At 40.7% G+C, this 12,568-nt stretch overlaps 1 protein-coding gene and 1 pseudogene across 1 annotated transcript in view; both read right to left on the bottom strand.

Annotated features, from left to right (window-relative positions):
* The window catches only part of GRIP1 (glutamate receptor interacting protein 1), a 613,176-nt gene that overhangs the window by 143,868 nt on the left and 456,740 nt on the right, over positions 1-12,568 (bottom strand). The gene's annotated exons all lie outside the window — the stretch shown is intronic.
* On the bottom strand, positions 3,329-5,234 carry LOC123640238 (annotated as a pseudogene).

Raw genomic sequence — 12,568 nt, 5'->3', positions numbered from 1 at the left:
CCCCTGTAGGCTATAGACATGTATTTAGAAGTATAAGTTCTTCTTTAGATGAAAGTAGGGTATTTACTTGCAATATTACTATCATTTCCACTTAATAGTTGGAGAAATAGAGGTACCAAAGATTACTTAGCAAATCAGTGAGGTATTTTTGGGAGGAAATCTTTTATTTTTGCATGTCTTTTTAGGTATCCTTTTGGTCAGTACCTTATGTTGAATAACTGCTTAGATTTTAAAAAACCACACCGACTATGCCAGGATTAGAATGATCAGAAGTTTTGGTCTGGGAGTCCAGATGAACAACAAGGGAGATGTGTCTTGTGCAGCTGGGTGGATGAGAAGGAAAGAACACTCTGGAAGTGAAGAAAGATGCTGAAACACACAGATGTCAGATGAGGTTGCACTACAGCTAGTGAGAGCTAGTCATCAGCGAGTTAGGTAGCTTAGCTAGTGTTCTAGAGCCGGGGCAAGACGCTTAGGGGCTGTTGCTTCTTCAAACACAACTGAGAGAACAGTGCTTGGGATCCCATTCTGCCTGAAAGGAAAAAGGAAGGAGGATAAACTTGAACAAGAAATCAGACTTCTTAAACAATCAGGGAAAGTGGGACTTAGAGCTACATTCAGTTGGCCTCCTTCTTGCATGAATACCTAAGTACCCATGAATCTAGCATGAGCGAGACAACCTGATTGAATAGAGAAATTAAAATGAAGAAATCCCTGATACTTTTTAAGATTATCCACCATTTTAAAGCTTTATACTTTTCAAAATGTTCTCACATTCATGAACTAACTTATCGTTCAGAACAACTCTGTGAAGAAGATAACACTACCATTTTACAGATTACGGAAACTGAGACTTGAAAAGTAGAGTCTTTAGTACATGAAATTGCCTCCTCATGTAACTGAATGCTATCGATTTTCAGACTCATCATAAAGTAATTGCTAAACATTGGAACACAAGAATGTATACATGAAATACCATTCAGAAGAGGGCTGAAAAATAAGGCTGGCCTTAGGCAGATTCCAAGCTAATAGGACAACAGTAAATCAGTCCACCTCATTTTGTTATAGATGCCTGTGTGTCAGGGTATTTATTTGAGTTTCCCTTGTTTTATGAGACTTGATCCATTTCAAATAAAGGAACAGATGGAAAACTAATAGAGTAATCACCGCAGATAACCGAGAGGCAAGGCATCCGGGGAGCCCTGTGGATGCTCCGTGGGGAAGCCAGGCACCTGCTGCAGTGAGTCTGAGTTTGATTAGAGCCCTACTGAGACCTGCTGGAGCTCAGAACTAGGGGAGGCTATGCTGCCTACGTCAAGGACGGTGCCCACATCCTACTTTTGGTTTCCTCTACCCTAACAAGGAGATAGCATTCTCTCCTGATCCAGATATTTTCTTCTGCTCCACCTGAGAAACAATTATATCCTTGTCCCAAGAAAAGATTCTACATTAGGGTGAGCAGTAAGAGAATGAGCAGATATTGTCACTAATATTTTCTCTTTGGCTCTGTCCTTTGTATTGGTATCTCAATCACCACATATAACACCACCTTACTCAAATATGACTATCTTCTAGCTTTACTCTGAGTTTGAAATGTTTCAGTCCTTTCTATCCACCCTTCCATTCATCCATCCACCCGTCCATCCATATTTCCCCTGAATATCTATTGATCACTTGTTAAATGCTAGCCACCTTGCTATCTAGCAATAAATGATATAGACTTAATCCCGCAAGGAATTTATATTCTAGTAAGAAATATAGACCTTAAGGAAGTAAAAGTCATAACAATATGATTAGTGATGATTAGCAAAACAAAGGGATAGTCTGGGGTTAAGTTGGGACAGCCACTTGAAAAATATTTGTAAAGGGTTCATTATGCCCTGGAAAAAACAGCCATATTGCCTTGGGTAAGTCACTAAACCGTTGCTGTGCCTTAATCTCTGAACTGTAAAATGAGAGAACTGAATGATATGGTTTTAAAAATTACCATATTTCATTGCCTTCAAGATGCCATCAGTTGGGAGGCACATTGTTATTTTATTTACCACTAAAAAAGAATATGCTTCTAATTAAATTACAGCATAATGCTTTCTTATCATTAAGATTTTTAAATTTTATACTTATTAACAAACTCAAAGTGAATACATGAAAAGGAAAATGTAAGTGAAATAAATCGCTTAAGGTATTTCTACAACTTCTCCACATTCACCTTCTGAACCAGAGTCACTGGTATCCATATTTTCTATATGATATTGTTCTCTGGGTCATAAAGAACACTGATGACATAGCACGTCTTAGAGAGTGCTCTGTTATTGTCTCCTGGATTTTCTTCCAAGCTGCTGAGACTTACTTGGTGAGTTATTTTTTTGTGTGTGAAAAATTACTTTATGAAGCCTTAAGAAGCACTGAGTATAATTAAACTGTAAACCAGGATTAGATACAATTTAATAATAATTCAATTCCAAAATAAAAGTTGTTGTGAGACCATAACATTTCCTAGCACTTAACATTATATATTGTGCTAATTTTCTAAAACAACCCTGAGGAGCCCATCTTTATAGTAGATGGAGTATTTATGAAAAATCTGGTATCAAGTATATTTGGTGTGTGTGTGTACATGTATATGTGTACCCTTGAACAACATAGAAGTTAGGGGCACTAACCCCCTGCACAGTTGAAAAGTTGCATGTAATGTTTGACTCCTCCAAAATGTAAATAATAGCCTACTGTTGACCAGAGCCTTACTGACAACATAAACAGCCAGTTAACACATTCTGTATATTACATGTGTTATACACTGTATTCGTACAATAAAGGAAAAAAATGTTATTAAGGAAATTAAAAAGAAGAGAAAATATGTTTACTATTTGTTAAGTGGAAGTGGATCATCATAAAGGTCTTCATCCTCATGTTCATGTTGAGTAGGCTGAGGAGGAGAGTGGAGGGTGGTTACACTGTCTGAGGGGTGGCAGAGGCAGAAGAAAATCCCTATATGTATTAGCGGACCCTCTCAGTTCAAAGGGCCAGCTGTTTTACACACCACACACACACACACACACACACACACACACACACACACACACACACACATCTCAACATTATATGAACTAGAAAACAGAGGTGGTATATCTTAACAGCAGTACTAGAGTGCAATGTTTGAGACTTGGATTTATATTAGTAAATGTTTTTCAACATATGGGGTTTGGAAAAGGAGTAGATATCTTGTTTTCAAAACTTGTAGTTTTTCTCGGGACTGAAGTCAAAATCATTACTGCCACAGAGGAAAAAAGGGAAGCTTTTCCCACTTTGTTTATCTACATCAGAAAGTTCAGTATTCCTGAGATAGGAACCATTGCAGTAGGAAGTGAGTGAATAGGTTCTCCCTATGGGAGATTGTTTGTTGCTGAATTACACCTACTGCCCTGGTCATCGGGTGTAAACTTCGCATTTCCCAACCTGATGCTTGGTAGCCCCAAGACATCAGTAAGGGTTCATCATAAACCATTCTCCACTCATGAAATAACCTTGTCTCCCACTGAATTTCCTTCTTTCTTTCTTGGGTTTCTGCTCTTTATCTTTCTTCAAGTCTGTGCTTTGCTCCAGTTGCTATCTCAGTGTCTCTGATTTTTAAGTTGAAAGTAACATCTTTCCAGATGCTGTGGTATTCATACTTTTTCTGATCTTTCAGCTTCCTTACTTTCTTCTTGATTATAGGCAACTTCTTGGTATCTACAAAGACTGTTGCATATTTTGCATATATTACAGCATTCCATTTCCTTTCAATTGAGCAAAAAGACTTCTTGTCATTTGGAAAAAAAAAATCTCAGTGGTAAATCTGTGCTTCTTGTCCCCATAAACAGGTTTAGTGCAAAAGATGATATTTTCACTATATCTAGTTCGGGAAAAATTAATATTACAATTCTCTTCCTAATTCCACCCAGGGCATTGTGAGGGTAGACCTTCCATAACCATTGGGAAATGTGAAAATGTAATATTTGTCATAGTCTAGACATGAGACTATGTGGTATTGTGAACCTCAATTGACATCCTAAGGAATTTTGATTTGGTCCAGATATGAGCATTGAATTGTAACTTCTTGAAAAAATGCTCAGCACAAATGGCTGAAATGGGTGGCTTGCTCAGCCACGAATGTTACACTGTTTTTGGAAACTAAGGAAACTGGTCCTTCTGAAACTATTAATAGCTGTGTTCTTTTCAGTATCATTTGGTAATGTCCAGTGACACTGCAAAATCTCACCCAAAATGGAACTCCATTTTGTATGACTTTTTGGCAATTGATTGTTTCACTCCCACATGAAAGGCTGAGAGCTATCATTTCACAACCTGACCCATTCAGTCCCCCAGATCTTGCTGGTCACCAATGCTCACAAACAGGTCCAGATGTACAAAAAGTCTGCAGACATTTCTAGAAGAGGTCTTCTTTCAAGAATAAACCTCAGAAGAACTACCTTAGTAAGATCCATTCCAAGCCTAACCTGTGATAAGAGGTGCACGATAACGTTTGTGTGCCCCTCCACAAATCCTGTTTCCCCTCATCATCTCTGTGGCCATGTGAATCCAAAAGGTCAGCATTGCTTGTTCCATTGGGCACAGAATACTTAAGTGATTCTGTGGTATCTGGGCACTTTAGACTATTTTCTGAGCTGCTGTTGTCAAGACTGAGGTGGATCCAGAAGAATCAATTAAGCACTTTGGGAATGAGCCACTTTGAGGAAATTCATCTGTGACACAGAATTCATCTTCACTGCTAGAATAAAGAGAACTCTGGGACTGTATTTGGAGACATGTTGGCACAGTTTGGAGAAGTTAGACTGCTACTAGATGGTAAATACTCACTGCCTGTACTATTTGGTCTTAGAGTCTGATAATGTCCCAAGGTGGTAAACACAGATCCAACTAGTAGGGAAGATGGATGCTGCTCTGAATTACACAACCGAGCAGGTTCTGGAGGTAAGACAGCTTGGAAAGGCATTGTGCTGACCACAGTTTCCAAGGGACTGTGTTGACATATTGCATCTACAAGATTAATAGTACTTATAATTCCATCTGTGTACTTCTCAGCATTACTCTGGTCTTCAGCAATCTGCAGCACACAATGCAGTGTTTCATTGATTCTTCCATGCTATTTGTTGCCTCTTTGAGAGTTTCAATTTTCTTTCTCTGTTCATCATCTTTGCAGTTTTGAAGCTTGTCATCAAAAAGTTTTAACTGTTCTATTAAGATTTGTAGGTAAGCATCAGCCTCTACAAGTTTCTTATCAAAGTCTTGGATACTAGGAAGAAACCCTGAATTCAAGCTCCCAGAAGGCAGTGGGAAGGGGGTAGGGAGAGCATGACATTTAAACCCACAGCCCAGTCCCAGGCAGGCAGAAGGGCCCCAGGGACTCACAGGTGGGAGCTGGCCCTTCTCCCAGACTCTCAGGGTCTATTCACTCCACAAGTGGCCAGCAAGAAAGTCATTCACCAAGGCACCCACCCTCTATGCTTCCAAGGCAGAAAGCTGGGGACTACTGCTTAGCATCACCCTTTTTCCACTTCCGTGGGATCCTCACTTGGCAAGTTTTGATACTTGTGCTTTCTTGATCCTATGGTAAAGTATCAATAGAACATTTCATATAACAATGCATATTCCTTTCTCAAATGGTCCTTAATGGTTTATTTCCTGAAACTTCAGGGAGTTACATCTATCCAATCCTATCACCAGGAATTGCAACCAAGTAAGAGCATGCACAGGCAATAATAATGACTCCACAGCTTCTACAGGTCTAAGAACAACTGTAAGATGCATTCCAGTTTCACAGTTGTTAAAATGGGTGTGTGTGTGTGTGTGTGTGTGTGTGTGTGTGTGTGTGTGTGTGTTGGGGCAAGTGGATCATAGGATAAATGAATACAGTATGTTCTTCCAAATTCCACTCTCAGCTGAGGTTCTTAAGGTACCAAAGGAAGATGGAGCCAAACACGCAGAGCCCTAGGCCCTGGGTCCCACCTTCAGCTACTCTTGTCAGTTTTCACTCTCTTTCTTTCTTGTGAGATTTTGAAAGGAAGTTTCTACTGCTAAAAGCGATTATGAAGCCCTGCCAGGCAGCAGGTATAGCCGTTTCCATAAGTCTGTAACACTAACGCACAGGGTAAGCTACTGAGTCTTAAATTCCTGGGACTTTTGCTGGCACGGCTTCTTCCAGAGTCTTGAGAGGGAGCCTAGCAACGTATTCACAACATCATATGGTTTTGTCAAATTTAAGAACGATCTTTGTATTCCTTTTTTTTTAAAGAGTTCCCTCTTCTCAAATTGTAGTAATGTTTTAGAAACCTGAATACCTAGATCTTCCTCTGATAATATAATTTTATATCCATATAACATTTAAGTTGGCTAGTAGAGTCACATACATTTGATTTTCACAGAAAACCAGAATCCTAAAGCTGAAAACAATCTAAAGATTTTTGAGGTTAGATAACTTGTCTAAGGACACATATCAGGCAAATCATTTTGCTAGAACTTAAACCATGTGTTCTAACCCTAAATTCTATCTCCTTTCCACAATATTACTTTGGTTAACATGGACCACGAGTCTTGGCTTGACCACGTTGCCAAAGTGACTCATCAAAAAAGAGATCTGACTTCTAGTTAAAAGTTCTAAGATTATTTTTATTTTACTTTTTGAATGCAAATATGAAATGTTAAAACAAATTATAGTTCAAGTGGACTGTGAAAGTCACTTTCACACAATGGAGGAAAGAATATTTTCTGATTTATACTGAGTAAGTGACCTGCCAAACCCTTACTTGTAAGGCCATACAAGTTCTAGAGAATAATAACTTTGCGTTGAAATTCCAGAGAAATAATCCTTGCTGAGTATCTAAGGAAAAAGGCTCACTCTCTTTTTGTTTTGTTTTGTTTGCTTAATCTTTGTTAAACTCAGTGATATATGCACACATAGGAACATATTTTTCTCATATCTGAAATCTGGATACATATTTTCTGCAAATATATTACTATTGTCTTTATTTTTTCCATTACATATTTTCCTTTCATAGATTCTTCATGTGGTCTGAATACAATATCCACTGTTGTTATCAAGCACAAACAGAACAGAGGACGGTTTCCCTTTAAAAGCACAATGCCCTATCGATGCCTTTAAAAGTCATCAAAGAATATCTCACCAAGCCCATGAGAGCATTACAATAATTGCTTCTCTTACCTAGGTGAAAAAGGACATATCTGTCAACTAAAGAAGTGCAGAGGCAATTAACACCTTAATACTCCATGGGGAAATTGCTAAAATTAAAGAAATAACAGGGATGCTTCATGGTTATTGTAGTTCTAATATTTAGTTACTAGCACGGCTGTAGAGTTTGAATTCCTCAGTCATTCCTATTTATTCTTCCCAGCACAACAGGGCCAGGAGCTACGCATGGGCATGACACAGGGTATATTTGGGTGAGGCACATATGGATTTTTGGTCACATTTTTCAGAGGCTGAATGCAGAAATAGAGCTGGCACACGCACTTATGAAATCAATATGCAAGGCTACGTATGTTTTAAGTCAATAATTTCTCAGGCATAAAAAACACATTTCTGGATACTGTGCTGCCATCCATAAAACTGCCTTATCAGTTCTCTTCCAGGGCTGGGCTACTCAGCAGGAAGTTTCTATTTACTGGGCCTCTATACAAACAGCAGAGGCACAGGAATGAACTGAGGAGTGAATCACACAGGTAAAAACCCTCGTATGTCAGCTGCAAGGTCTAGCGAGAGCCTAGAGGCCAGTTCATCATTTCTCCCTTTTCTGGGAGATGCTGGAGGGCCTTTACTGAGTGCAGTCTGGGAACACAAACCTGGTTAGGATTTTGAGAGACAAAGAAACAATAAACAGAGCTTGGGACTCCTTTCCTTAGGAGGAGACAAGACCGCAAGTTGTGGTAGAGGTAACATGTATTTCTTTCCTTCCTTCCACCCCAACCCCAAGAATGGCTGTTCCATGAGGGATCAGGGGAACTCTTAGATCTCTCAGAGGAAGTCACCCTATATAGGATGCTCTAGCTCCCATTTTTACACAGGTGAAATCAGGTAAAAATGAAAAAAAGACAGCAAGCCAAAAGAAAGCAGCAATGAACCCAGGAAGATGCTGGCGGAGACTGAAGGAGGAGGAGGGGGCAAATGGTTCCCCTTGCCCGGCAACCGAATCGCATGTGACCTTCAGGGACGTCTGGCTCAAGACCTACATCCCTTTGGTCTCCTTTGCTCTGTGCTGACAGCCGCCATCCAGTACCTGTCTGAACACCCCGAGCGTGAGAAAGTCGTCCTCGCAGAAAGCCAACCCTGCCTTCCTCAGGCAGCGTCAATGGATGATAACCGACACTCACTAAGCACTTCACAGGTACCAGGCCCGACTTCGTGTGCCAGGGGGCACAGGCTGCACGGCCGTCCTCATGCTCTCTAAGTCTGACGTTCAACGCCCTTGTGATGTCCCTCCTCTTGAGTGCGGGCAGGACCTGTGACTTGTACCTAACCTGAGGAATGTGGCAAAGGTTCCTGATATATGGTGGCACGTGTACGTGATTACACACATAAGACTGTAGCGCCCACTGTGCTGGAGAACTTCCCTCCCTTGAGGGCTTTGAGGACACAGGCAGCCGTGTTGGGGCTGAAGGAAGCCCCTGGCTGACAGCCAGCAGGAAACTGACGCCCTGAACTGAATTCTACCCACAACCTGAGTGAGCTTGGACGCAGATCCTTCCCCAGTCAAGCCTCAGCTGAGACTGCAGCCCTAACTGGTGCCTGGATTGTAACTTTGTGAGACCATAAAGGTGACCAGATAAGCCAGGACTAGAACCCTGCCTCACAGAAACTGTGACGTGACAAGTGTGTATTGTTTAAGCTGCTAAATTTATGGCACTATTGTTACACAGCAATAGATACTAATATAGATGCTTTACGTGTATTGACTCATATAATCCTCATTACAATCTCAGTTCACATGATGGGAAACCTGAAGCATGAAACAAGCAATCAGCAGATTAACTCCACACGGTAGTAGGAGGCGAGGCTGGCATTTAAATAGGGCAGGCTTGCCACAGAGCCTGTCTTCCTAACCAATCTGGTATGCTGCCTTTCTGGACTTCTTCGAAAGTTCTACTTCAGTTTCTTCCAAATCTGATCCCCTATAACTTACCCCAGTGGCACCAGTTAAACATCCAAATGCAGGCGCCAGTCAGATGAACTGAATGGAGCAGGCTGTGAGGGACACACATGTGCAGGGTGTGGACATGAGACAGGTGAAGAGCCACAGGTGTTGCCTCACAGTACTCATTGGCCAAACAAAATGCATCTGTGGGCTTCCCCAGCCAGTGGGATCACGCTGCCTGGTGCCCTCTGGCACAGGAGTTCTATTTCTGCTTCAAACTTTTTTTCCTTGAATTGAAGCCTCTGAAAATCATAACCGTGCAGAATAAATAACAGCACAGCCTGAAGCACTGCTGGTTTGCCTCCTAGCCCTCGGTTACTTAGAGAGGTAATGGTATGAGTCCCACGACCCCACCTCTAATCACGGGTACCTGCCAGTGAGAACGGAGATAGTTCTGCAATGTGGATGGATGGAGACCATCCACACCCAGAGGCTCCTGCTCACCTCACACTTTCTGGATACTTTTGAGCAGAGGCTCGATTGGCCTCTACAAGTCTTCCCATCTCATCCTCAGGAAGGATTCTCCCTACCACCTTCTCCCTTCACTCATCCTCAGGATTCTGGTCAAAATTCATATTTATCGAGGGTTTATGAAAGCTCCGCTAGCCCTGTGACCTTAGACAAGTGATTGTAGCTTTCAGAACTTCAGTTTGCTCATCTGTAAGAGGGGAACTCACAAAACTTATTTCCTGGTGGTGGTATAAGGAAGAAATAAAATGATTTTTATAAAAATGGCTAGTCTAATACTTGGAACCTAATATGCAATGAATGGCAGCCAGTACTCTTATAATTATCCATGGCTCTCTCCTCTCCCCACCTCTCTCTCTCTCTTTCTCTCTCTGGATGAGGTTACTCGTACGATTCTTTCATTCTTTTTTTTTTTTTTTTTTTTTTGAGACAGAGTCTCACTTTGTTGCCCGGGCTAGAGTGCCATGGCATCAGCCTAGCTCACAGCAACCTCAAACTCCTGGGCTCAAGCAATCCTCCTGCCTCAGCCTCCTGAGTAGCTGGGACTACAGGCATGCAGCACCATGCCCGGCTAATTTTTCTATATATATTTTTAGCTGTCCATATAATTTCTTTCTATTTTTAGTAGAGATGGGGTCTCGCTCTTGTTCAAACTGGTCTCGAACTCCTGAGCTCAAACAATCCGCCCGCCTCGGCCTCCCAGAGTGCTAGGATTACAGGCATGAGCCACCGCGCCCGGCCTGTTTCATTCTTTTTATTCCCTAAGCTTTGGCTTAATATCATTCAACCTCTTCATTCTCCTTTAGTGTTTCTCTTCATTCGTCGGTGGAAGACCCAGATGCCTTTCACTCCCATTCCAATGACCTGTTTCCACACTATAAATCAACACCCACTTATCCATATATGGACAAAGTGCAGTTTGGGGGTTGTCAAAGTCATTTCTTCTGAGAAGAATCTCATTCCAATTCTGTATTTCCCAAAGGATGGTGTGTATAAACACCGAGGGATGCAAGATGATTTGAGGGGACACATAAACATGAGTTTTTAATTTTCAGAGTTAGAAAAATTTAAAATTTATATTAGAAAAATATAATTAGCATGTCAAATCTCAGATATTAAAGCTTAGGATAAAGCTAAGTAAAAAGTGAATCCATTAAAATTTACTTAAAATCATCTTAATTATAGTCCAGGTGAGCACATATATAACAAAAATTATGAAGATGACAAGTGAGTGACTGATATTTGGGAAGCTAAGTCACTTAAGGATAAGAGAAGAGTATTAATAGGCTTAGCTATTCTATTCTACATTAAACTATGTAAGATGCTTCTTCACTTTTCCCAGTGCCAATCAAGCAATACAACTTTCACCTAGTCTAATTCTCTAAAGTCACTTAATTTTAAAACCCTACTTTGAAGGTCTACCAGACCTGGAGAGTAGGAGAATTCATTTTTCTTCAGTGCAAAAGCAATAGGGGGAAAAGACTATTTTCTTGTAGTTCTTGTGCACATATCCCTGGGTCTTTTTGTAAAAGTTTTCTCAGATGCTGGGAGAGTCACTCTGTCTGATTAATGTGTGTACCTGGAACATGGCATTGACCAAGTGCTGCCACTCCTATAACAAGGGGGGCTCGGGAAATATCAAAGCATAGTACTGATGCACCACAAAAAGGTTTTCCCTAAATTGCATGCTGGAAGAATTACTGTTTAAAAATCACTTGCCACACATGTACCACTTTATTGTATTTCAGTCAGGTTTACTAAGGCGTGAGAGAAGTTCAAACATAACAGATTGTCATTTCTCTGAATTGCTAAAGAAAGCTATAGCACTGAACACACAAAGCAATCTGCTGGTTTTGCCTGGTGCTATTTGAGGAGAACTCAGTACATACCCCCCGCCACAAACTAGATCAGTTCTCTGGGAAAATCCTTAATGTGTATCTGACATAATAAGTATTAAGTTCTGCTTTGCATTGCTCTATTTATAGACCCTGTGTTGTTGTGTTTTTTTTTTTTTTTTTTTTTGCACAGGTTTCAGCCCTTTTCTGTAAGCAGAACACTTGAATGAATCACTCTCATCTTGTCAATTTGATTGTTAAGTTGCGCTCAAACTTTTTCATCAGATGTTATAGGACTGAACAGACATTGTCTGCTCAAACAGAGACAAATGGGTCTGGGGAGAGACCTCTAGCCTTTCAAAGTCTCTAGGTTCTGACTGACCTATATTTCATTCATTAGTCTTAGGCAGCAGACATTTTCCATAGAAATGTCATGTTTGGTGCAGGCTCAAGGCCAATGCTGCAGCAGACAATGAGACAAAACATGTGGTCAACGGAGACGTGCTGCACTTTTTTGGAGGAAAGTGTACCCGTCATAAGGTCATAGACTCCTCACAGTGAAAACCTACCTGCTGGCCTTTGCTTATTCATTCATTCTGCAAGTACTGATTGAATACCTAACATTTGCTTAGCACTGATCTGTGCACTAGAGATACAGTAGTGAACAAGTACGGTACTTGTCCTCGCGTAGCTTACATTTTAGCTAGGGACTAAGAAAGAAACATATTTATCAGTTAGTTTCAGATAGTGATAACTAATACAGAAAAAACAAAAAATGGCAAGGGGCAGAATCTCAGACATATTTGGAGTGCTACCAATAGTCCTGACTTCATGATCTTAGAAACTTACCTCTAAAGAAGTGATGCAATTTAGCTAATTTCTTAAATATGCAGTAATTTTAGCGCTTGTAAACATCATTGTTTGAGGTTCTTTCTTAACGGTAACAGTGAGAGGTTTTGCTAGGGTACACCCTAGCCTGCTAGTAGCAAAGATGCTGGTTCCCTGGTATCTTCTCTCGCTGGTCACATCCTCACTGATAGCAGATTCTGAGTTAGTGTC

This window comes from Lemur catta, chromosome 6, assembly GCF_020740605.2.
Source record: "Lemur catta isolate mLemCat1 chromosome 6, mLemCat1.pri, whole genome shotgun sequence".
NCBI lineage: Eukaryota > Metazoa > Chordata > Mammalia > Primates > Lemuridae > Lemur > Lemur catta.
Note: the sequence above shows the minus strand (reverse complement) of the source record. Positions and strands in the feature narration are given on the sequence as shown.